The sequence below is a fragment of the Heterocephalus glaber genome, unplaced genomic scaffold, assembly GCF_053883595.1.
Source record: "Heterocephalus glaber isolate CG9 unplaced genomic scaffold, H.glaber_assembly_v1.0 deba00001472, whole genome shotgun sequence".
In the NCBI taxonomy this organism is placed as follows: domain Eukaryota; kingdom Metazoa; phylum Chordata; class Mammalia; order Rodentia; family Bathyergidae; genus Heterocephalus; species Heterocephalus glaber.
In genome coordinates, this window is record NW_028258315.1 from 39,248,097 (window position 1) to 39,275,087 (window position 26,991).

Genomic DNA, 26,991 nt, shown 5'->3' on the forward strand with positions numbered 1-26,991 from the left:
TAATCTACAGGATAATACTAGTTTTTAGCAAAGGAATTATGAAACATAAAAATACTCATCCTTCTCCCAGAATGTAAACTGCTTGACACAGAATTTTTGGCAAACTTTTTTTATTGTGACTTTCTGTTTTCAGATGAGAAGTAACAGACTATTTGGTACTGAAAATATCACAAAGCCTAATGGGTCATCTATAGTTTGTCTCCTGATCTTAAGCTTTGCTTTCATAAGAGATGTAGCACTGCTTCTCTTGTCAGAGGATGGACTTTTCTTGGATCTTCTTACTATTGCAACATAAGAGGACCATGAGTGTGATGTCAGGTCACATAGTCTAGGACATAGTGTTTAGGAGTAAACGATATAATTGTACATGGTTCTTTGCCACTGGCTGAAGTCATGAAAGAAAGTTACTTTTGATCACATGATAGCGTTTACTCTACTGTTACTTGACAATTACCGCATTATTAAAAACAATTCTCTCTTTATTCCTATCTCAAGCTGAGATATCCCCTCAAGTTAAGTGGATTTAACTATTTGTGCATTACTTTTAGAATCCCTTACAGTCAGGAACAGGCTACTTCAATGCATTTCACTTTGCAAAGTCAGACTTCCCAAAGAGAAGTGATTAACAGTATAAGTTAAATAACATGATTTAGCTTTCTAAATTGGTAAAAATTTAGCTGAATGTCAGTTATTTTTTCTGTCATTTGGGGTCTCATTACAAACACAAACCAATTAAAAGTGGAAGGGGCTGAGGAGGCAAAGAGCAAAGCTACGTATTTTCCATATATTATACTCTGTATCAGGATTAGTTCTTCTATTACTGCTAGCAATGAATGCCTTTGCTCAATTCCCACTAACAGCCATGGTAGAGAAAAATAAGGCAGGTCAAATACTCATGTTAACTTCCTAGGTAGTTAGGCAATCAGCTGTAATGAAACAGTGGTAGATTACACCAACGTGCTAATTATCGTACTTTGTCACAGCATAAGATGCTATAAAACCCATCCCATGTCTTGGCTTAGAAAGTGTTATGCACAGATTTTTCAAAAGATTTAATTGAAGAGAGATTTTATTTTCCTGAAGCATTCTATAATTTCAAGTGGTTTTTCTTCAGTCTTTTCCTTTTCAAGAAAAAGTTCTACAAAGAAAAAAATACATACACAGAATTGAAAAAAGATAATGGTTTTTTAAAATTGGTATCTTACCTTATGATTATAAATATTTATGACTAATAAGCTGACATTAATTACATCGGTATAATGGTGAATAATGTAACATAATTAGAACATTTTAGTACGCAAATATACAGAGTAGCATTCATTGATTTATATTTGGAATGTCTCTTTTAAATGAAGAAGAAAGAACATTTTATGGTCACTAATGCTTACTAAGTTCAATTAGCAGAATATTAATCAAATGAAAAATCTTGACTTTGAACTTTAGAGAAGGAACATTTTTGTTTCAATAAGGTCAAGTTGGTTTTAGTAAATGTGTAAAGCACAGGATTCCAGCAGTCATATAACCTGTTACTTCAGACTTGGTGCTGAGGAGATCAGGTTATATATTATATATCTCATAGTCACACTAAAAAATAAACCACTTCAACAATAAATTCCTGAATTCTGTGTACTGATACACATTTAAATGGTTTTCAAATTACAGAATGTGTTTTAAGGAAATATATTGGACAAGTTTATAGGAGATGTATTTTAGAAAAAAATCTTTGAATAGCTGTAATATCATCCAGGAAATACCAATTTTTAAATAAACTATCCAACTAATTCACTTTAATCTCAGTTACAATTAACAAGGTAATATCATTTTCAAATTTCTTGTATATAATAAAATAATTTTATTATTTCCTGATGAATGCTTCCCTCACTCCAAATCAAGTGACTTAGTGTGATTTTGTTGTTTGTTTGCTTTTTTTGCTCCTCTGCCCAGTGCATGGTATATGGTGACCCTGATGTGTTAACCACTACAATAGCCAATGTATGGTAACTTTTTACTTTACTTTTTTTTTTTTGGTACTAGGGATCAAACTCGGGTCCTTGCACTTGCACAGCAGGCAGGGAAATCACTGAGCTAAATCCCCGGCCCAGGTAACATTTTACTGTAATAGAATTCAGAAAAATTGTTCACTTTTATTGTACCAGTTAGCTATCATAATTAACCTCTGTAACCCCGAATAACTAGGAAGTACTTGTCTCACTTCTGTCATAAAAGTGGTGTACTACTGGACTCATGGGTTGCTTTTTTTAAAATGATGTCTACAGTGTTGGACCAATTGTATTAAATTTATAAAAGTAAATCTAATTTGATTTTTTTTTTTGGTACCAGGGATCGAACTCTGGACCTTGCACTTGCGAGGCAGGCTGGAACAACTGAGCTGAATCCCCACCCCTCTAATTTGATATTTTAAATGTACAACCACAGGGAAAAATTTTTCTAATTTCAAAGAAATTTTTACAATCATTTCTTTGAGATGGATTGAAAATAGAATTGTGGACAATTTTATTATAGTTATTTGGTGTTTGAAGATATCAAAACAGAAGCTGAAACTTGACTTAGAATGAAGACCATTGGGATGTGTTAAAATTCATTAGGCCATTTCCATCTTGCCATCATTTTCTTACATAGAAAAACAAACCACAGATGAACTACGCTTTTAGATTGAATTCAATTCTGAAATATAAAGAAGGACGTGTAAGAGTGTGATTTGTGCTGGGTATATGGGATCCATGAAGTCTCAATGCAATCTATTCTTATCTAAATATATGTGGTATAAGGAAAGAATACCGTAAGCCATGGAAAAATAGAGTATCCCTAAATCAGATACAAAAAAGTAGAGTATTTTACAAAAATGCCCATTACCTGATAAAGTTGCCTCCTGTAATTGTGCAGAGAACATCAAAAGGAAGTATGTATTGATATTTCAGAGACGGTAACAAATATATATGGATATAATTAATATATAGCTGTCTCTTACCAATTCATGGAATTCAATTTAATCAATATGTTTCCATATAATTTCAAAGTAGAAGATATTATGGGACATCTGATACACTGAGGAAGAGCTTTTTGGACAACTAAGTAAATGAATATGAAGCATACTATAATATATTTAAGTATCTCAGAAATCAGATATGTGTAAATGTTTAATATTGATTCAAGTGGTGTCCTAGGCAGTTATTGGTGCTGGTCTACAGGTACTATTCTGTTCTTGTTTCAAGAGTTTACTTTTAAATGTTGCTTATGAGTTTTCTCAAATCCAAGTCTTTTATCAAATGATTTAAAAGGAAATATAGCCATCCAATCCCACAGATGCTCTGCAAAATGCTCATTGACTAGCTTCTGTTTTCTGATATTATTAGTAAGGGAGAATTAAATGATTTTCTATTTTGGTACATCAGCAAAGGAATATACATTTTCATTCTAAAATTCAGAATTTCTTTTCAAGCCACCGGCAAGGAAGTTCTTTTTAGGGCAGAGTTTTTTTTCCAAAGCCATGATTTACCAGAGTTGACATACAGTAGCTAATTTATCTGTGGTTTTGCTTTCGGTAGTTTCAATAGTCTACAATCATTAGTGGTCTGAAAATACCAAATATAAAATTCCAGAAATCAAATATTCATAAGTATTAAGTATCTTTTATTAATGTATTATTCTATTTTATAATCAGTTATTATTAATACTGTTATTATTGTGCCTAATTTATAAGTTAAACTTTATGATAGGCATGAATACATAGGGAAAATCATACTACACTTAGGGTTTAGCACTCTCTGTGGTTTCAGGCATCCACTAGGATTCTTAAAACATATCCCATGGATAACAAAAGACTAATTTAATTTCTTTCTTTTAGGAAAACAATCAAAGGGGAAGATTATATTTGAATTGTGAAAATAGTCTCTAATTTTTCTGAAATAATTTGCTACTTTCAAGTAAGTTAAATGCACTTCAAACAGAAATATCAGGTATGCTTTACCTGAACTCTCAGTTAACTTTATCATACAGGTAGTGGCTTATATTGGCTTATCATACAGGTAGTTGGCTGCATAAGGCATTGGAATTTGATTATTTGCATATTAAGACAAAATTTGAATGACCCATGGTTATATTGAATTGTCCGCACTCTCTCTCCATTTTTTACAAGATGACATTAACTTTCTTACATTTCCATTCCTATCAAATAGTTTTCAATACATATCATTGTGGCAAAAAAACCACAAAAAGAACAAACAAAAACAAAAGTGACTATTGCCAAGCTCATTATGTTGAAAATAAAATAATTTATAACTTTTGTAGAAAGGTTAGCCAATATGTTATCATAGAGATTTATATTTTAGAAATCAATCAAATGCAGACATGATATGCTTAAGTGAATATATCAATACTGAGCAATGGTCCCATGAGAGTTATATGCAACTTTCTAAGAAGTTTGTGTTTTTCCCTAGAAGCAACAAAAAGCCACTGAAGTATTTGAAGCAGTTACATTGCATAATTATTTATGTATTGTTGGATGACAAGTCTGCCAGCAGCATTTAAAATAGATTAAAATGGCAAACATTACTTCAATAAAAAATTACCCTAAAAATATTTTACCTTGCTTGGTTGAAAGGAATTTAAGGTAGTTTTTAAGAAAACATATTTAACAATATAAAATATAATTAAATATTTTGGAGAAGAGGCAAAGAATAGGGATACAACATGAAAGAATATCAGGAATCAAATTAATGTTCAAAATGATTCTGTAAGTTGTATACTCTTGGTGTAAGAAAGCTGCAATTTGGTTTTCAGCTTCTTAAGTAGTGAGAAACATAAAATATAGCAAACTGCATGTGTCATACTGTCTATAACATAATATTAATGCAAACTACTAGTTTAGAAATATAGCTCTTTGACCTGAGAAATTAGAGATTTCAGAGAGTCTCACAGAGAGGTCCCAGCATGGTTTATTAAACAACTTTCTCAACACAAACATTTGTATTTTATATGCAATGAGGGTGATGATTAAACATTATAGTCAACTTGACTGGTTTGAGAGATGTCTAGAACAGTAGTAAAGCACACTTTTGAGTGTATCTGGATGGTCATGGGGGTGTGACCTTGTGGGGATTATATCTAGTCCTTACCCCATTTCTCTCAGGCTCTTCTCCTGCTGTTTCCTAGCTACCATGGAGTTAAACAGATTTCCTCACACGTGCCCTTCCACCATGTTGTTTCTGCTTTAGAGCTACCCAGTCATAGACTGGAGATTCTGAAACTGTGAGCCAAAATAAACCTATTCTTCTTTAACTTCTGTACATCAGGTGTTTGGTCACAGTACTGAAAAGCCGACAAAAATAATGGGCCAAAAATTGGGTGATAAATGAACCCAGCTGTAGGAACCAGCCTACGAGTTTGTTCTGACTCGGAGGTGAAGGAGGATTTAAGAAAAAAGACACAAAGATAATGTGAGAGGGGGGACCAGGGGACTCCCGCCTCTAGTGGACAAAGAGCCCCAAACTGGCAGTACTTCTTTTTTTTATTAGACTCACACAAAGAAGCAACCAAACATGATATCCAGGGTTTGGGGAAAATTCATCAGGTTCTCATAATTTGCAGACTGCACCCAAATGTGTATTTTCTTTAATGAGAATTTAGCTGTAGCTGACTCTGTCCTTGGTACTGGCTGGCACCAGCATGACGGTGCATAGCCTGAGGGAGGCACAGCTTGCTGTCTCCTCCCTCATGTCTACAGGAGAGGTCAACCCAGACCTCAGTCTTTACACTTAGTTTCCCACACCCAGCTTCTCATATCAGAGCTTAAGGTGATTAGAAATCTAGCCTAAAAGAGGCAATCAAATGTTTCAACTCAGCTTTAAAACCAATTAAAAGTATAGTAAGCAATTAACTAATTGATTAAACAATATCAAACCTAATTTGTTTAAGAAATTTTCCTACTCTCTGGTGGTAAAACTGGAAACAAGACTCAGTGTTGACTCAGAGTAGTGCAGCAGGGACAAGTCAAGAAACTGCAGCAGTGAGAGGTGAGTGTGAGGATGTGGAAAACAAGCAAATGCAGAGGATATTGCTGCTGAGATGTGAGGGATCAGAGATGGGTTCCAAGGGGAAGTCACATCCCTGTAGCATCATGAAGAGATGGAAGAAACTGAGTATGTGATGAAAGAATTAGGGAAATGAGAGTAGTGGAAAGAGCCATAGTCAAAGGGAACAAAGAAGTAAGCAATATCTTTCAAATGAATCAACAGCTATATCTCCAGTGCCTAAAATAGAGCAACCCAAACAAATTTTAAACCAATTCATAAGTAAAAATAACTCTTTAACAAACATTGATAAAATAAAACTTTCTTAATATAGTAAATGTCATTTAACTAAAATTATGACAAGCATCACCTGTAATAGTGAAACTCAGAAGCATTCCCGCTAGAGTCAGAAAGTATACTACAGTGATTTAGATTATCTATGTTATTCAACACTTTTTGGAGACACAAAATAAAAATAAACAATATATATTTTGTGAAGGAAGAGAGACTCAAGAAATTGCCTTTTCTATTTTCAGATGTTAATTTCTTATCTATATAGAACCCTTAAGAGATGACATGTAAGAGAGTTGCACATAATTGATAATAATTAGGCAATCATCAAGATTATTGATACAAAAGAAACATGTAAAATCACAAATATTTGTATTCTTCAGCAATAAATAGGAAATTTAGAGGAAAGCAGAAGCTTCTATGTGCAAGGAACAAAGTTATGAAGCTTGGAGTAATACAATCAACAAGAGAAACATGGGATCTTCTTGGAGAAAATTACAAAATGCCATTGAAATATATAAGATATAAATGTTATACAATGTCATAAGAACATGTAAAGTAATTTCAACCGCAATATGATACGTTAGGAACAAGAAAGGCTGGATCCATAATGCACTACTTGAAGTGAAAACTAAGCTTATTCTATAAAACAGAATATATCTGGGGGGACAGGTGAAAATTTTCCAGCTATTTCCAAATGAGAAAAACGAAAGCACATTTTAGGAAGCATTGAGTATCATCTCCAAAATGAATAAAAGGAACAAAAATTCTACAATGAGGTATAATGAAGATTAAAAAGAGGAAACATTTTTAAAGGAGACTTCATCTTCCAGGCATGACACAGTGGAAAGGTGGCGAAGTTATCTTTCTGGTATGGATAAATAGCTGGATAATATACTTGCACTTGATCATATGAAGCTCATGACTGTCATTCTCGAGAAAATAGAAACACATAGGGTGAATCAAGTTTTTATATCTAATCTCCCTCTAGGGAAAGAGTCCCAGCTACTGCACAGAGCTAATAGTAGAGCTAAAGCAGAGTATTACGTTCTCCCTGACAAGAGGAAGCAAATGGTTAAAAAGGTTACTGAAAAAGCTGAGATTTTCAGGGCAAGTAACCAGAAAAGAAGAAGCAATGGAGAGAGGTACTCCTGAGTATGTGTGGGCTTCCTGCAGATGCTTGCTTAAGGCCTCTGTGTGTGTGTGTGTGTGTGTGTGTGTGTGTATGTGTGTGTGTGTATTTGTATGATTGAGCATTGCTTAGCAGAGAGTAGCTGTTAATGAGACTGAAAGTAAAGCTAAGATTTCACAGTTCTAAAAAACTGGCCAAATCAGAAGGAAAGGAACTTGCTAATATCCTGGGTATTCAGCTGATAAGTCAACAAAGTGATATCTTAGGAGTAAAAATATGTCTGAGAGTTATGTACTAAACTAACCCTCACCAGAATAGAGATACTAGCATAGGCACATTCTGTTAGAACAAAGCTCAACTCTCTCTTAAAAACAATGATAATGAGGAGACTAATTTCTACTGATCACCTATAGTAACCAGCATTTTTCCTAAATATGAGACTATATGAAAAGAAGACAGCAAAAGAGAAACAACATGATGACAATAGATAACACAGAAAACAAGTGGAAAAAACTCCAAATGTAAATTAATGCATTAAATATAAATGAACCAAGTGTACCAATGAAAACGCAGAGATTATTAGACTGTAAAAAATATAAGATATATAATCTACTAAAGATTCACTGTAAAATGTAAAGACACATCTAGCTTTACAGTAAAAGAATGGCAAAGTTACACACTATGTAAACATTTAAGGACATAAGAGTTGAAGTATATTAAAACAATAAAAGGATAAAGATCACATTAAGATGTTAAGATAAAATGCATTAGCAGAAATAAGAGGGGAATTTTTATACCATTGAAAGAATAAAGTCATAGGAAAACACAGCAATCTTAAACCCTAAACTTACTGCCTAATAAAAGTGCCTTGAAGAAATATGGAGCAAAACAGATTTTTGACTCTGCTCTCTGAAACAGAATAATCAAGGAAGGGAGAAATTGGTAAGGATACAGATCTGACCTCAGACATTACACCCTATACCTCTAGAATGCCCTTCCTTTTCCAGTACCCATGCGACAGTCACAGATATACAATCTGCTGGGCCATAAATCAACTATTCATAAATTTCAAGACTGATTAGAGAAAAGAAAAAAATTACAATATCAAGAGTAAATGGGGCAGTATCACCCACCACACATCTTCCAGATATTTTAAGAATAAGAGAATGTTATCTATAACTCAAAGGCATCAATAAATTGGATACAAATCAACTTATTTATTTAAAACTCAGCTTACCAAAATAGAAGATAAAAACCTGAAAACTATTTAATAAAGTAATTTTATTACAAAAATATATCTTCCTGCCATGAAGATTCCAGCTTAAATACATTAGTGAGTCCTAATAAATAAACAATGTATATTTTTATATGGACTGGTTTCAAAATAGAGGAGAGAATACTTCTGTAACTAACTTTATGAAAGTGGGTGTAAATGACAACAGGTAAGTGGTAATAATGAAATCTAACATGGATGCTACCACCAAAGAAAGGCAGAGTCCAAAATTTCCTGTAAGCAAAGACATACCCATCCTATTGCTCTAAAATTCAATTTCTAAGCGTTTACCCAAGAGAAGTGAAACCACATATTACCCAAAGAATTACATTTTATATATATAATTTATTTATCCACAATAGACAGAAACTAGAAATAAAAGTGTTTTACAGGTAGATTGATAAAGAAATTTTGGTAATTTACTCAGTGGCATAGTATTTAGTAGTAAAAATAAGCAAATGGACGATACATTCAAGAACATAGATGCTTCTTACAAGTATTATATTTAGTAAAAAGATGAGGTATGCAATTGTACGTAAAGTTTCATTCAGTTGCTAATAAGTTCTAGTACAAGCAAAACTAATCTGTGCTGATATAGATGAGACCAATAGTCATGGGGTGAAGTGGGGTGACTGAGTGCCAAGGTGCAGAGGAAAGTTTCTAAGAAAAAACACTGGGGCTGGTTGTTATGTGGATGTGTGTATTTGTCAGCACTCACTGAACTGTATGCTTAAATCTATGTCTGTTATTTTATGTTTTGTAGTAAAGTTTGTTTATAAGTTGTGAAAATTAGTTAAATAGAATACACAGTAAGAACAACTTGAATCACTGCATGTATTTAAACACAATAATGAGAAAAAATGGAATGCTAATGTAAAAACACAAATAAGAGAACTCTAATCAAATGTGAATATTTAATTTTCCTGTAAAAATTTTTAAAGTTTAATTGGTAACACTTTCATAAGAAAACAAAACTAAAAGATTAAACAAAATTTCTGTGTAGGTCAGTGGACAGGGATTTGTGTTAAAGTCTTCTGGATTTTCTTTTCTAGAAACAAGGATTATTTTCTAGAAAATCCTTATCTTGCTTTTTACTCTTGTTAGGTTAAATGTTCATGAAAAAATTTCAAGAGTAACCAATAGGAGGAAAAGACTAGGTGGTTACATTTCAAATTAGTAGGAAGAAATTTTTGAAAATAAAATAAGCAAACGTATTAAATGAAAAGGTAATAACCAGCACTCACATTGTGATTCTTACAACTGATGCATTTATTAAATATTTTTACATAATAACTAATTGAACCATCTCCACAACTTTATGGCTTTACCATTATATTTTATAAAGAAGCAAAGTATGATACATAATTACATAAAGCTACTTAGAGATAGTTTCAAAATTAAACATTGAATAAAAAAAAATTCTTAAAACAAATGCTCTGTTATTTCCCCAGATGTAGAACAAAAATAAATGTAAAAGAAATATAATGAAAAAAATTCAAAATACCACTAATTATCCTAAATAACTAAGGTTACTAGTAAAGGTTACTAGTAAAAAATTAGATATTCAAAGGAATTTTAAGTTACAGTTTTGTATTACTACAAATAGTGTATTAAAATAGAAAAATGTTCAGTTAAAGGTTTAAAGAAGATAAAATATAAAGCAAAATAAATATTGGATAGATATAGTTATATAAAAGACAAAAACTACTGAAGATAAGAGGGTTAATAGTTAAATAAAAATATTTTATTAACCTGGAACTTACAGTTTTGTAAACTTATACATATATCATAAAAAAGGCTTAAAAATTTAAAGCAAAAATGAAAGCTGCTATTGAGTTTCAGCTATGCTGATGATGAATAAATGTTGACAAAGTCATTCACACAGGGCTTTGAATGCCAGCTCCAGAGAAATGTGCAATATTGCAAAAAGGCTTTTAAAATTAAATATATGTAATTGCTCTATAGTTTTTAAATGCAATGTCATTATTACAGATAAAATATTTCCTAATTCCTGTTATTTTTCCCTTAATGTTATAAGATTGTTGTTTTAGAAATTATGTATAATTGTCAAGATGTTAACATATGATACCTATATTACTAAATTTATTTCCAGAAAAATGAATTTACTCTTTAAAAAGAGTCACCCTTTGATATCTACAAGAGATTAGTTTCAGGACCCCTGTAATAACAAAATCCATGGATGCTCAAATCCTATCTATAAAATAGCATAATATTTGTGTATAAATTACACATACTATCTTGTACACTTTATCATATCTAGATGGCTTATAATACATAACATAATGTAAATTTTATGTAATTGATCTTCCACTGTGTTGTTTAGTGACTAATGATGAGAAAAATATCTGTTTGTGTTAAGTATGGACATGATTTCTTTTTGTAATAATTTCAATCCCATGGGTGGTTGAATCTGGTAGTGGGAGCCAGTGGATAAAGAGGACAAATGCTACTAATATATGAGAGTTTTAAAAATAGTTTCATTTTTAAAGGTTTTTCCAATTTGAGCAGATAAACCATAGTGAATGTACATCTTAATATGATTTTTAATTTATTGAAATAATTTTTTTCCATGCTAGCCATTTATATATGGTGTGGAGAGTTTTCACATTTCATTTAATTTTTCTATTAATCATGGCCTTTCAGCTTTAAAGTATTTTCATATATTAAAGATATTCGGCTTTATATTTTATAGATATTGTTCCAATTTTTTCAATATCTTCATTATTATTTATGGACAAATATTCTTCTCCCTCTTCTTGCTCCTCCTCCTTTTTCTCCTCCTTCCCCCTTCTTCTCCTTCTCCTTTTCTTCCTCTTCTTTTTCTTCTCCTTCCCCATCTTTCTTCTTCCCTCTTTTTCTTTTGCCTTATTCTGCCTTCTCCCTCTGCCTGTCTCTTCCCTTTCTTCTCCTTTATCCTTCTCCTCTTTATTCCTCTTCTCTTTGTACTGGGGATAGAACCCAGGACTTTTGTACGCCAATGCATACCCAGTCATTTTCTTTTTTTAAATCTTGAAACAGGGTATCATTAAGTTTCCCAGGCTGAGTTTGAACTTGCAATGATGCACTAAAGTCTGTTTAAGCCTTTGAACTTCCCTTTATCATGTTGAGGAAATCTTTTACCATTTTAAGATTATGTAACGATTTCTATATATTTCTTATGCTTGCACATCAAATGTACCTGTAATTAACTTGTAGCTTGATAGAATCATAAAAAAGAGAATAAAATAAAAGAAAATTAGAATTGAGTAAAATAAATTACAAATCAAAACATGTTGAATAAGCAAAAGTTAATTGAGAAGAAATTTTATACTAGTCATAAGTATTTTTGCTAGAAGATTAGTAAACCTAAAGATAGAAAAAGACAATAAATAAATGATTAGAACCCAATAAGCTAGAAAATAAAGACACCACAGATATTAAAAACTCAACAGTAGTTTTCTTCAAACAAATAACAAATAGACAATCCTCTCATTGATGAAAAATATTAGCAATAAAACATAGCATAATTGGAATAGAAGAAAGATGTAAAATCTAATTAGTGAATACTATGAGCAAGTTGATGATAATAAATTAAACAACTTAGACCAAATATAAAAATAATTAGAAAGCCAAATTATTACAGAATGCTAAAGATGAAACAACAACATCAAGCATGGTGATACACACCTATAATTCCATCTACTCAATAGGCTGAAGCAGGAGTATCACAAATTTGAAGTGAACCTGGACAATTCACTGAGACCCTGTCCCAAAATAAAAATAAAAGAGCTTGGCTGCATCTGAATGCTAGAGGACATGCTCATCATGTATGAGGCCATAGATTCAAGCCCAGCACTTGGGGACAAAAGTTTAAATAATCTTAAAATGACCACACAAAAACAAAATTGGTTATTAAAAATAATTTGACATAAAAAGTCATCTACACCAGTGATTTTATCAGTAAATTCTATAAAACTTTGCAGGGAAATAATTCCCATTTTTATCCTACCACTTTTAGAAAATGGTAAAAAATGTTAAATCCTCTCCAACTCACTCTGTGAGATTGGCGTAACTTTGAAGCCAACCTCAATTGTGTCCAAGTATATAAAAGTGCTCAAAACAGTCAAGTCCAGTATCAAACAAAGACCAAATTATATTTATAGAAGGAATGTAATCATTCTATTACTAAATTTTAAAAACCTGTATGTTCATCTTAATGAATGTAAAAAACAAATTCATTTCAACACCTGTTTATATGTAAAATGGTAGTAAAATTAAGCCATTTCTATCTAATAAAAGGTAGGCTAGAAAATATTAACTCATGAAGCTGTAAAAGAATTCTGGAAGATGCTGAATATGACTGTATATTGATTTTTACTGGATCCCTCAGATCCTAAAAGTTAAAATCAAAGTAGATGGAGAATCATTAGAATTAGAAATAATTAGGAAGTTGGAAACAAATAATCTTATCCTTAGAAGATGTGATGTCTATAAAGAAAATAAAAATGAATATTAAATTATTCATTTTTTATTATGAACAATAAAGAAATCAAACTGGGTATGACATTAATATAAAAATTTCATATCTATATATGAATGCACAAGAAACCCAAATCACAAAAATACCTATGCTGTTTACAATGAAGACAAAATATAAGAATTCCAACAAAATATGTAAGATAAGAATTGTGAAAATCAGATAATTTTAAAAATACAAATAAATAAAGAGATATTGTATGTTCATGAATAGGAAGGCTCACTTTTACAATATTTAATTCCTCCTCAAATTGCTTTATTGATTCAGTCATATTTCAGTGGGCATTCCTAAAGGACATTATGACATCCTCAAATTTATACAGAATCCTGAGGTCTAAATCTGTCAAAGATTTTCTAGAAAAGAAAACGATGTGTACATTTGTGTGGGGTACTCAACCATATTTGTTATTAAGCAATAGACAGTGTGAATGAAGATTTTGATTAATGAAATAAAACATGGAGCTTAAAAGCAAATCCATCCTCACATAAGAACTGGCAGCCTTTGAACCACTTAACGAGAAAGAGAATTATTATACAAAATATGCCATATGCTGCTGCCTCCAAATACAACACTATTAAGCCTATAGTGCTGATTCTTTCTTAGTGACAAAGAGCATAGTTTTCAACAATCAGACCTTTTTTATTTAACATGCGATGTCACAGTATGGCCCAGATTAATGGAATTCAACATCAATTATAAGAAGCAAGTGTATAGGTACAGGTGGGCACCTGCCATATTACATACCTTAACAGGACCTCTGAAGTACATGCTACTTTTTGCTTAATGGAGAATTCTAATCTAATGTTAATATGATGGTCAAGCAGAATATTTTGCAGGATGATACAAAAAGATAGAAGCTTTTGTGAAACCAGGAGAGTTGACACAACATAGAGGCAAGGATATTGAATCTGTACTGCTATAATTTCCATGTAAAAGCAAGTGGCTCTTATCCCCTTTCCTCATGAATATTGAAAATAATTCCCCAAATCAACAGCTGCATACCTAAGGGCCAAAATCTGTGATGATTTATCTGTCACATCAGCAGAGAGGCGATATGAGTTTCTTCAGGGTATTAGTCCAACATATTATCCAGATGAACAATTTTTTTTATGTTAATCAATATTTTACTTTGAATTTCTACCTAAGCACAGAAGAGGATTGAACTGTCACTTTTTGAAATAAGGCAAAGCTATTTGATTTGACTAGTAAAATGTGATTAAGCACTTACGTGTATCATTTCTGAGTTGTAACTGGGCCACGGAGTGTCTATATTCACTTCCCACCACCATCATGATTGTGGAAGGGAGTCTGTCTATTGCTACCCCATCTAGCTTATATTGGTTATGTTCATGGAGCAAGAAGTAAAATTGTGTTATGTTAAGCCACTGAGATTGAGGGTAATATGAAACTTTAGTACACCCAGATATTGGTAGGCTATCACCCGACTAGCAAATCTGAGCCACTGCCAGTTTTATAACAAAACCACAATTGTTTATAAATGATTTATCTCTGGTTACTTTAATACTACAAGTGCAGAGCTGATGATGACTCACAAATTTAAAATTACATCTGGGTCGAATTACATTAGTAAAAAATATTTTGTTGATTCCTGGTATAATCTAGGCTATCACAATAGAAAATGAACAAATATGTCTGAAATCCAAATATAGCCCCAAACTGATGAATAAGTGAAAATATTTTTATAAGCAACTAAATTTTGGGGTGATGCATTATGGAACATTCTTATGGTCATAACAACAAACATTCACCATATCAATAACCAAACACAATAGATACACTTTATGATTTAATTCCATAAATTTCTACACAGACAAAGCACTTAAATGGTATTGGAATTATTTTTTCTTTAAGGCTGAATAATATGTACAATCCAAAGTGTGATTTTCCTCATGAGAACCACTTTTTGAGCCTGTATTTTGAATCATCACGTATAGTCATACATGAGTGTAAGTCTTAGATATAATGAGGTTTCATCTATCCTGAAATATATGTCTCCCTGGCTTATTTTTCTCTTCAGTAACTTGGCTTCTACAATAAGTAATGGGCATTATTTCTTTGGCCTAAATGTGATTCTCATTCTGTCTTTTATGATTTCCATTATGAAGTTTTTCTATTCAGTTTTGATTTTATTAGTACATGTGTGCAATACATAATGATTGCATTCCTCATGAGGAGTTGCTACAAGTGCATAACACATCTTAACCGCCCCCCCATATTTTGGTCCCCTTTCTGTTGGCAAAAGGTTCCTTTCTCTCCTGCCAGTTATTTTTCTCCTTTCACAACTTCTCTTGGCAGAAACTCCAGACATTGTAAGTGATCAATAAGAGATACGGAGCTTTATTATTTCCCATTGTTTTACAGATGGAGGAATTCATTTTTGCCATGTATTCAGTCCTACCATAAAAGATGTCAGGCAATGTCTATGCAATCAAAATATCTGGAATAAAATTCACAGCAGTGTTTTTTTTTTTTTTCAGTACTGCCATTTGAACACAAGGCCTGCATACTGAGCTACATCCCCAACCATTTAAAAACATTTTATTTTCAGTCAGAGTTTGGCTAAGACAGTATGTCACCGAGGTCAAATGTGCGATCTTTTGTGAAGAAGAAGAGGACCAAGAGGTAGAGGGAAGGGGAAAGGAAGAGAATGGAGGAGGCTGAAAAAAAATTAAGATGTACTATATACCTGTATCAACTCCTCAAGATGAATGTAATTATAATATACTGCAAACATGTACTTAAAAACAAACAAGCAACAACAATGCAAAAACATGCAATTCTCCTGCTTCAGCCTCCCAGAGTGCTGGTATTACAAACATGCATCATAACGCTTCACTGCAGATTTTTATTCTCAAAAGATAAAAATTCTCCCTACTAGCTGGGTGGTTATTTTGTTTAATTTTTTAAATTATTTATGCTTTCTTTGAAATGTCAGGGCCTTACACATGCTAGACAAGCAGTCTCCAATTGAGCTGCATCCCCAACTACTGTTTAATTTTACCAAAAAAAGTAAAAGACTGGAAAAGCCATCAGGAAGAAAAAGACACAATTCTTACTTTTCCTTTGGATTATATAGTTAGTAATTTGATATCATTTAGTTAAAATTATTTGAATAACTTAAATTAATTATTGAATATTTTTCTTTACAATCAGTGATGAGGGTTCCATGAAAAAAAGTGAGATTATCAATTCTTGAACATGCTCTCGTTTAATAAAAAATTACTGAATTATTACTACAAGTATCAACAGACCTTTTTAAAGCTAAGAAACAAAGTACAGGACAAAGAATTAAGAATTCTGGCTGTCAGTGTCACATTCACTCTTGGAATCCTCCTAAATCAGATATTTTGTCTATCACAGAGATTAGAAGGAATTATTTCGCTAACGTTCTCATGTTCCTGTTAGGTTTTTGTTTCTCTTGGTTAAAAAAAGAATGCTAAAGTCATGCTTTTATGTTATTTTCAGGAATATTTCCTGCCAAATGCAGTTATACTTCTCTTTTCTGTAACAGTTGAGAAGACAAATATTGCTCTATAAATCTTGTATCTTTAGATATGTTATGTTGACTTCTGTGTATAAACTGGTAGATAATAGCAATTTTGGACACAAGGAAAGAAGAACTTACTAAAAAAAAGTAGATTTGTGATGAACTCAAATTGGATACTGAGTTTCTTAGTAGAAAATACTCTAGATTAAAAGTCAGGACTCCGAATTTTAAAGCCATTTATCAGCACAGTAATATTAAAGAAAGAAACCCAATTTTCTTCAATGTAAAATGAAGGAGCTGTACATGATGATCACATTACATTTATGGCCTTCTTCTGATCTGATTCTCTCTGCTCTTTTCCTTATAATAATGTCCCTTGTGGCTGTGTTCCTCTGGTTGGGAAACTTCAGTGGTTTGGTTATCTTCTTTGATATTTTCTTATTGGCACAAACAAAGTAGGCTACATTGGCCCTGAAGGAGATGACTTAGAGAAGCCTGTTAGAAAGATCAGCTTATATAATTCCCAATAGTTCTTTGGAAATCTCACTCTAATAATATAATTTGATCTCATGGCTTGAATCAAAGAATGTCATTATTTTAGTGTAAAACTTTGTCTTCTGATATGCAAAGAGACATAACAGCTCTGAAGCTCTAAAAAAACGTTGGTACAACTAGAAAGATGCTAAGGACTGTAATTTCTGTGGATTATGCATTCTAATAGACCTACTTTATTCAAACATATCCCTTTAGGAACTTGGCCTATTATCACACATTTCAAACATATCTAACATGGCATCTACATAAGGAAATGGTCTATTATATCAAATTGGGTAATTTTAACAGCTTGAATAAATAACTCCAACCTTTCAATAGTTCAACATAAAATTTATTTTTTGCTCAAGTGACAGGGCAATGGAGGCTTTCCTCAATTATGAAAACCTTTCTTCCAAACTGTGATGCAGGAATCTATACTTCTTCCTAATTGTAGTCTGCTTTAGGGTCTTAGGGCTCTGTTCTTCCAGCCAATAGAGAGAGAGAAAAATACAGAGAAAGTACACTCACACCATTTGTGAACCATTGCACCATGTGTATGCAGAACACTCATTACTTCTGTTATCACTCTGGTCACCATTGAAGGGGCTGTGGAGAAATGCTGTCTTGTCTGCTGAGCAGTTCCTTTCTAGGGTGCTACTTTATTATGGAACAGTAAAACAGAATTCTCTGCTCCATCCAGCCTATATTGATATCTCTCTGTCTGTCTGTCTGTCTTTCTCTACCAGCCATCTATCTAATGATATGTGGCACTATTGCCCAGATATGTGTCCTATACCAGTCCTTTTGGACTAAAGTCACTGTTTTTTTAATCAACTACTCAAAGCAAGTTTTCACCAATTTTATTATGCCACAAATTCTCAAGATTGGCAATAACACTACCTTTATTTCTAACTTTTGAAAGACTCATGACATTTGTTACTAAACTAGCAAGGAATGCTGAAGAAAGGGGATTATTAGACCAAGCACTCTTGGATGAATTTAGTTGAAGGTTATCTTGCCCAGAAGATTGTCTGTTTCATTATGAACTCAAATTTTCTCTTTGAAGAAGAGTACTAGCCTCAACATTACGAGACCAATGTGCTCATGCACACTGATGTTTTCATTCACCTCAACTTTGCTCAAGACTGACTCTTTGTAGGATGATCTGTTCACTTGTTATGACTTCCTTCTTCCTAGCAGCTCTGCTACAGAGTTTCTGATCCTCCTCTAGTGCTTTCTTGGAGCATACTTTCCTGCCACCATCTCAATATCTGAAATGTGGCCTATATGCCCAAATCATAATCACTTTCTTGAAGCTTAATAGCCTAGTTTATGACAACAGGGGTATTTAACCCTTTAAAACATACCCCCACCCCCCGAAAGATACCACTCTTCTCTTCAAATCTAATTTAATGGCCATGAATGTGATCCATTTGATGGGACCATCTGATATTTTTTCTTTTCTTTCTGCCAAAGATACTCTGCACATTTTGGCAGCTTTCCTTAGTGTACTTATTAAATTGTGCCAAGTATAGTTGAAATGCTTCACAAATCCAAACTCTGAAAGCAACTGAACTAAGCAGTCTTCATCCTAACCTGGTTGCTGATTTGTGGAGAGTCAAGTAGTACTGACCTAGTCATCTGAAGGTGTGGAGGGACAGAGAGGCTAAATTAGGGTGACAATGGTGACCACTATCACTATCCCTAATGGATAATTTAGTGTAAGTTACTTAAGCTCATAGAATAGTGCCACTTATGGAATTTCTTTCTCAGAGGCCTACTCCCTAATTTGAGGAATTATAATCTCTAGTCACATAAATAACACTGTGATCCCTTTTGTACACATGACCTTGTGCACTTCTAGACCCAGATGATAGGTTCAGAATATGAAATGTAACTCATGCGGGTTCAAGCTCTGATATTCTAAGAAGATGGTGAATTCAGGACTCATTATTGTCAGTGTACTCTTTCTTCTTAAGTCATTGCAGCTACTGGAAAGACAGTTTGGGTGGATACTATAGGTTACCATGAGTCATGTCATATAGATTAGAAAAAGAGGCAGCACATGTTCAGGGAGAGAAAGTTGAAGGGAAGGAGGGAGGAAGACAGAAGGAAATTAAGAGAGGAGCAGAGTATTGAAATGAAGACAGAATTCTGAACTCATTTGTATGACTGTTTCTCCTTTGCCTTGAGCCCAATTATAGTTTTCTTCATACATTCCAAGAGATCTGAGACTATTCTAAAATTAAATTCTCATTTTTTCTGTATAAGTAAGTTATGTCACTTGTAAACTAAATATTAACTTACACATACAGGGAACAAATAAGGTTTAATATCTCTCCAGTTAATGTGAGCCTCGAATTATATTGTTACCAAAAATCCAGATAAAAATTTGATTATTTGGAAGTTTGCTTTCAATTTAGGATTAATTATTCAAATGTTGGCAGTGTTCATAGTCTACTTGTTATATAAACATTCTATGCTTCTTGTATTCTGCATGATTAATTATGTAAAATATTTACATGTCAGAGTTGGCCTATTTTTATGTTAAAGATGTGCATTGCAAAGCTTATTTTTTTTATCTTTTCTAACATTAAAGAAAAACTCAACACAGATAAGCTTGTATAACCATTTACTTACACTGAACTTTTAACAATTCTTTGGACAAAATATTGAAGTGGAAAAAAAATTGCATCCCAACATTAAACTTTCTTAGAAAATTCTTTATAAGCTTATTATAGTTCTCATTTACATAACAGAAAAACCCACTGTAAAATATAGCACTAAGTACAAAGGACATTTTGAGAAATCAGCTTAAAATAAAGTAGTGATTTTTAGTGTCTTTATTTAATTTGTTCAAACTGGAATAAAGCATGACAGTCAAAGAGGTAGGTATTATTTCTGAATTCTGTCATCAAAAATTCACATCATATTAGTGACAAAGTCTGAGAATTATGATAACTATATATAGTGTATTTTAAAAGAAAGCTAAAGGCATTATCACCAGTGTCTTGGAGTTAGCATTTAGGAAAGGTGATCTTCATACTAGATGTCAGTGTGTCCTTTTCATGATTAACTCTTTTTTTGGATTTTGATTTTTTTGAGAGACAGGGTCTCACTATGTAGTTCAGGCTGGCCTCAAACTCACAGTAATCCTCCTGCCTCAGCCTCCCAATTGCTGGGATTATAGGCACGTGCCACCATACTGGTCCTCATGATTAACTCTTAACACTCATTTTTAATATATGTTTTCAATATTCTATGCTTCCTGTATTCTGAATTAGATTTTTACTTCACTAAATGTGCCTTGTCTTAAATTATTGAGAACTTTTAGGAGGTATGATCTTGTTCTGGTGATGTAACCTAGAATCCCATATACTGAAGTAGGAATGTGATGAAATGAAATGTATCCATCCTTTGAAATGGTGCTCTGTGTTGGAATTCTGGCTTCAGAAATTACTATTTACTTTTCCTGGAACACATCATTAAAATTTGACTTTAAAGATGATTGCAGAATTAGAGACAAAAGTATGAAGCACTAGATACATATGAAGTGATAAAGAAATCTATTTGCCATGTAGCAGCATTCTCAGACAGAAGAAGAATTTTGTTTGGCTGGCCACGACAAAAGCTTTCATAATGAATTATCTGATTCTACTCTTTGTTTTGTTTTTTTGAGGCAGACTCTCCCTTTGTAGTTAAGGCTGGCCCTGAACTCACTATGTAGTCCAAACTGGCCTTGAACTCGAGGTGATCCTCCTGCCTCAGCCTTCCAAGTGCTAGGATTACGATTACAGGCATGAGCCACCATGCTTGGCTCTATTTATTTATTTATTTATTTATTCATTCATTCATTTATTTTGCAGTACTGGGGATCGAACTCAGGACCTTGCACTTGCCAGGCAGGCACAGTGCCACTGAGCTATATCCCCAGCTGGATTCCACTCTTGATACTTCAGAGCATTACTCCCTTGAGACAAGTGGAAGAGGGTGTTAAGAGTGGGAACTCTGATTATAACTGTGACAATAATGAAAACTTAACCAAAAAAGTTCCTATCTTTTAGATTCTTGGTCAAAAATCATCCAAATACCCAGTTTTTTTTAATAGCATACTTTGTCAACTGTGTCGAATTCGTCAAGCTATTTTGCATGTTTGACTTTCTATTACTATTAATAAAGAAACATAGTAACAAATTAATAAAGATAGAAACAAGATAGAAGTAGTTAGATTTCCCCTCTCAAAGAATAAAATATATAAAATATCACACTGTCACTTGATCAAAAAGTAGAAAAATTATGTATTCAATTTAAAAGATTTTTCTATTCTATTCTTTTTCTTACAAAAAGAAAAACAATGTTTTTCAATGTTAAACATTGTTAAACAATGTTAAAAATAAAAGCATATTCCAAATTAAGGAATGAAAACTGCCTTTGAATAATGGATTAGAAAATATATTGCATTTATTCTAAAAAAAGTCTCATGGTAGAAAATTCATTCAGTATCAAGGGTTTCAATTATTGTCAAATAAACCATTTCAATCATATCTCTAACTATAAAAATAAAGGAAGATGTCAGTGTCCTGCTTCTTGTGATTCACAGTGAATTGATCAGATTCGTGATGGATGGGATTATTCAAATTTATTGCTGATTAAAAAAGAATTTTGAAAATTTTTTTATTTCTTATGATGTAAATCAGTATAAACAAACTACTATACTTTAAAAGTCTTAAACATTCATTATAAGTATCCATTATGCATGTTTTAATTTTATTGCAGTCTTCAACTCTTTTATTGAGTGAATCAATATAAGTGACATAGACATAGGTATATAGTAAGCACTCAAATGACTTTGAGTTAAATTTATGTTCATATTAGATATGTGTGTTTGACCTTCAGTATCTGAAATCATATTATAGCTCTATAGAATTTATAAATTGGCTCAGCTATGATTACTTCTTTGTTTCAATAAGCTCTAACCAAGAAGGTGATACACAAAAGTTAGACACAATCTTAAGAGAAACAGTATGAATCAGTTTATCATTTTTTCAAGTAAGATAAACAATGATAAAACACCATGAAATTTTATATTATTCTAATCATTTAATTATTATATTTTATGTCAGGTGAATTATTTATTGGATTTATTCATCTCTACCATGTCACATAATTATAGGATGCCACTTATTTCTTTCTCATACCCCAAAATGCTCCTTTCCTGCTTTGTTATGCTCCCTTTTGTTTCTTTTACATAAACAAAAATCATGTTTCATTTAGTTTTTAAAAAACCTTCTTCAACAAAAGAAAGAAATTGAATGATCAGCACATGCCATGAACTATTATCAGAAGTTGCCTTATTTGCCATGGATTATTCAATAGTTTTTTTTATTACAACTCAGTGAAGAGGCATAAGAAAGGTTAAATATTTAAAACACAGTCGTGCAGAAGACGCCGAATCACCCCGCTGCAGATAGGCAGGTCTGCCTATGCCCTATGGAGGTCCCCAGTCACACAGAACATGCCGAATCAGTCCACTGCACACAGGCAGGTCTGTGCACGCCCTACCGAGGTCCTGAGTCACACAGAAGACACCGAATCACCCTGCTGCAGACAGGCAGCCACCTGGTTCCACACTACAAAGATGCAGAGGACACCAGACCACCAGACCAAGGTACTGAGTCCTGCTGCTCCCTGCCCAGAGGTAGGGGCTTCTGAGCCACCGTCCCACTGCTCCTGATCCAGAGGAAGGGGCTTCCTGGGCACCATCCCGCCCGCTGCTCCCAGCCCACAGGAAAGGGCTTTTGGGTCACCATCTCTACAGCTGCTCCAGGCCCCTGTCTCACCTCTTCCAGCTCAGAGGAGGTAATCTGTGCAGGCCCTAACAGCCCCCCACCCCAGTCGAAATGAGAAAACATGTAAATAAGTCTCAAAACCAGACTTCCAGATCACCTACAGCAACCCCAAAGGGAAATGAGATGGAACACTCTGATACTCAACCACCTGGACCCACTGAACTGGCAACAAAAGGGGATCTGGAAAAAATGAAATCAGAAGTAATTTCTCAGATAACAGGAGAAATTGTGCCCCTAGTGCAAGACATGATTAATAAATCTAGAGAGGACCTGAGAAACATGATGGAATCCCAACATAAGAAACAAATGGAATCCATAAAACAGATGCAAATAGATTTCCAGGACATGAAAAACTCCACTGAAAGTCTACACAGCAGAATGAGCCAATGTGAGGACAGAATTTCAGATATAGAAGATAAGATTGCAATTAGTGACCTGGAAAAGAAAAATTGCTTCAAAATTATAAGGGAACATGAGAAATCAATCCAGCAGCTGCTAGATGATGCAAAGAAGAATAACATAAGAGTGATTGGGCTCAATGAAGAAAGAGGAGAGAGTGCAGATGACATAAAAAAACTCTTCACAGAAGTGATGGCAGAAAACTTCCCAAGCAGGGGAAAAAAGCTTGACATACAGATAAGTGAGGCATATAGGACTCCAACTAGCCTTGATCAAAAAAAAAATCTACACATAGGCATATAATTGTTAAGATTCCAGAAACACAACAGAAGAAAAAAGTTCTCCAAGCAGTTAGAGAAAAGAAACAAATCCCATACAAAGGAAAGCCCATGAGAATCACAGCAGACTTCTCAACACAAACCATCAAGGCAAGAAGAGCTTGGAGTGACATATTCCAAGCCCTAAAAGAAAACAGCCTCCAACCCAGATTGATGTACCCTGCAAAACTATCTTTCAAAATTGATGGTGAAATAAGATACTTTCATGACAAAGAGCACCTTAGGAACTTCATGAATACCAAACCAGCACTCCAAAGAATTTTACACAATATCCTAGGAACAGACATTGAGGATCACAACCCCAGGAAGCAAAGCAGAATGAACCCATCTGGCATGACAAGAAATTAAATGTAAAGGGAGAGAACCCAACAAAAAGAAAAAGTCAAGGCAATGACAAGTCAATACGTTTCAGTTATAACCATCAATGTTAATGGTCTCAATTCACCAGTCAAAAGAAATAAACTGACAGAATGGTTCAAGAATCAAAATCCAACAATATGCTGCATACAAGAAACACACTTCATTCGAAAGGAAACTCATAGACTGAAAGTTAAAGGGTGGAAAACAATACTCCATGTGACAGGAATCCGAAAAACAAGAGGAGTAGCTATCTTCTTTGCAGATCAAGTAGATTTCAAACCAACACTGATTAAGAGAGACGAAGAAGGACACTACATCCTTGTAAAGGGAAGAATCCAAGAGGAAGAGATGACAATCATACATATCTATGCACCAAACACTAGTGCACCCAACTATATAAAACAAATACTACTAATAATAAAGCACTAATACAATTGTAGTGGGGGACCTCAACACCCCACTGTCACAAATAGATAGATCAACTAGACTAAAAATAAGTAATTAAATACCAGAACTCAATCAAACTCTTGAACAAATGAACTTAACAGATGTTGACTGAGTGTTCCACCCCACAAAATCAGAATACACATTCTTCTCAGCTGCACATGGGTCATTCTCCAAAATAGACCACATACGCACACATAGAACATGTTTAAGGAAGTGCAAAGGAATTGAAGTTATCCCCTGTATATTATCAGACCATAGTGAGATGAAATTGGAGATCCATAGCAAAAGAAACTCAAAAAATTTCATAAACACGTGGAAATTGAACAGCACACTTTTGAATAACCAATGGGTCACAGAGGAAATTAAAGAAGAAATCAGACAGTTCCTTCAATTCAATGACAATGACAATACAACATATCAGAATCTATGGGACACAATGAAAGCAGTCTTATAAGGGAAATTAATAGCAGTGAATACGCACATTAGGAAAACAGAATGAGCCCAATTAAACAACCTGATGCTGAACCTCAAGCTTCTAGAAAAAGAAGAGCAGGACAACCCCAAAGCTCATACAAGGGAGGAAATTATAAAGATCAGAGGAGAAATCAATGCCATGGAGACTAAGAGAATGATACCAAAAAATCAATGAAGTCAAGAGTTGGTTCTTCAAAAGAATCAACAAAATTGACAAACCTTTAGCCAACCTTGTCAGAAAAAGGAAAGAAAAGACCCAAATCCATACAATTAGGAATGAAAAGGGTGAAATTAAAACAGACCCAGCAGAAATCCAGAGGATCATCAATACCTACTTCCAGAACCTATATGCCAATAAGATGGACAACACAGAAGAAATGGACAGATTCCTAGAAACATATGAATTAGCAAAGTTGAATGTAGAAGACCTAAAACTTCTGAACAACCCAATATCAACCAATGAAATTGAAAATGTAATTAAACCTTATCAACTAAGAAAAGCCCAGGCCCTGATGGCTTCACTGCTGAATTCTACAAGACATTTAGAGAGGAACTGCTGCCACTACTGTTTAAACTCTTCCATGAAATTGAAAGGGAAGCAATACTCCCAAATTCATTCCTGGAAGCAAACATCACCTTGATCCCCAAAGCAGAGAAAGATCCAACTGAAAAAGAGAACTATAGGCCAATCTCACTAATGAACATAGATGCAAAAATCCTTAATAAGATAATGGCAAACAGAATGCAGAAGATCATCAAGAAGATCATACACCCCGATCAAGTGGGATTCATCCCAGGGATGCCAGGATGGTTCAATATACAAAAATCAATCAATGTAATACACTATATCAATAGAGCCAAGGACAAAAACCATATGATTATCTCCATAGATGCAGAAAAAGCATTTGACAAAATCCAACATGCATTTATGATAAAAACTCTACAAAACATTGGAATAGATGGTCGCTGCCTCAAACTGATAGAAGCCATCTATGAAAAACCAACAGCCAATATCATACTAAATGGTCAAAAACTGAAATCCTTCACACTAAAATCAGGAACAAGACAAGGATGGCCACTATCACCACTCTTGTTCAATATAGTTCTAGAAACATTAGCCACGGCAATTAGACAAGAGAAAGAAATAAAAGGAATAAAGATAGGAAATGAAGAAGTCAAATTGTCATTATTTGCAGATGACATGATACTCTATATAGAAGACCCCAAGAACTCCACCAAAAATCTTCTAGACCTAATAACCAAATTTAGTCAAGTAGCTGGTTACAAGGTCAACACACAAAAATCAATAGCTTTCCTCTACACCAATGGCAGATTCACTGAGAGAGAAATAGGGCAAATAATTCCTTTCACAATACCATCCAAAACACTGAAATACCTAGGAATCATCCTAACGAAAGAAATCAAAGACCTCTTCTCTGAAAACTATGGCACTCTGAAAAGAGAGATTGAAGATGATATCAGAAAATGGACAGACATCCCCTGCTCCTGGGTAGGAAGGATTAATACAGTGAAAATGTCCATACTTCCAAAACTGCTATATAGATTTAGTGCAATTCCAATTGAGATCCCAGCAGCATACTTCACACACCTTGAGAAAACAATCCAAAAATTCATTTGGAACAAGAAGAGACCCAGAATAGCAAAAGCAATTCTAGGTAACAGAGAGATGGCAGGGGGTATCACAATCCCCAACCTGCACCTCTACTACAAAGCTACTGTGATAAAAATAGCATGGTACTGGGAGAGAAACAGACTTGAGGACCAGTGGAACAGATTAGAAGATGTAGAAACAGCGTCAG